Raw genomic sequence first — 1,123 nt, 5'->3', positions numbered from 1 at the left:
TGCAGAAGCGCATGGTCCGTGCTACTCTATTCATCCAGGGGCCACAAAGATGTACCACAATTTGCGGGAAATCTATCAGTGAAGTGGGATGAAGAGAGACCTTGTAGAGTTTGTGGCTAAGTGCTCTACGTGTCAGCAGGTTAAGATAGAGCATCAGAAGCCTAGTGGGTCCATGCAAGATTTTAGTATTCCTACTTAGAAGTGGGAAGAAATGAACATGGACTTCATGACGGGTTTACCTCGAACTCATCATCAACATGATTCGATTTGGGTCATTGTAGATAGGATGACCAAATTATCTTATTTTCTTCCAGTTCATACCTCTTATTCAGCCAAGGATTATACTAAACTCTACATCAGAGAGCTTTTCAGATTGCACGGTGTTCCATTATCTATTATCTCAAACAGAGGTATCCATTTTATCTCTTATTTCTAGAAAGCATTCCAAAAGGGTCTTGGTACCCAAGTTTATCTTAATATAGCCTTTCATCCTTAGACAGATGGTCAATCAGAAAGGACCATTCAAACTTTAGAAGATATACTGCGTGCGTGTGCAATTGATGTCAAGGGAAGTTGGGATGACCACTTGCCTTTGATTGAATTTGCATACAACAACAACTATCATTCCAGTATTCATATGGTTCTATTTAAAGCTTTCTATTGTAGGAGGTGTAGATATCCAATTGGTTGGTTCAAAGTTAGTGAGGCTTCATTCATAGGGTCTGACTTGGTATTCGGCGCCTTAGAGAAAGTCCAGTTGATCAGAGAAAGACTCTAGGCTACTCAGAGCCGACAGAAGTCTTATACAGATGTTGATAGAAAGGATCTCGAGTTTGAGATTGGTGATCATATCTATCTAAAGATCTCTTCCTTGAAGGGAGTGAAGATATTTGGAAAGAAGGGAAAGCTCAGTCCCCGATATGTCGGCCCCTTCAAGATTCTCAGTCGCTTTGGAAAGGTATCTTATGAGCTCGAATTGCCTTTAAATCTAGATTTAGTTCATCCAGTCTTCCATGTCTCTTTACTCAAGAAGTGAATAGGTGACCCAACAGTTGTAGTCCCTACTTAGAGCATAGATGTTCAGAACAACCTCTCTTATGAAGAGATTCCGGTAGAAATCCTA

This window comes from Capsicum annuum, unplaced genomic scaffold (assembly GCF_002878395.1).
Source record: "Capsicum annuum cultivar UCD-10X-F1 unplaced genomic scaffold, UCD10Xv1.1 ctg5169, whole genome shotgun sequence".
NCBI classification, from domain to species: Eukaryota; Viridiplantae; Streptophyta; class Magnoliopsida; order Solanales; family Solanaceae; genus Capsicum; species Capsicum annuum.
Note: the sequence above shows the minus strand (reverse complement) of the source record.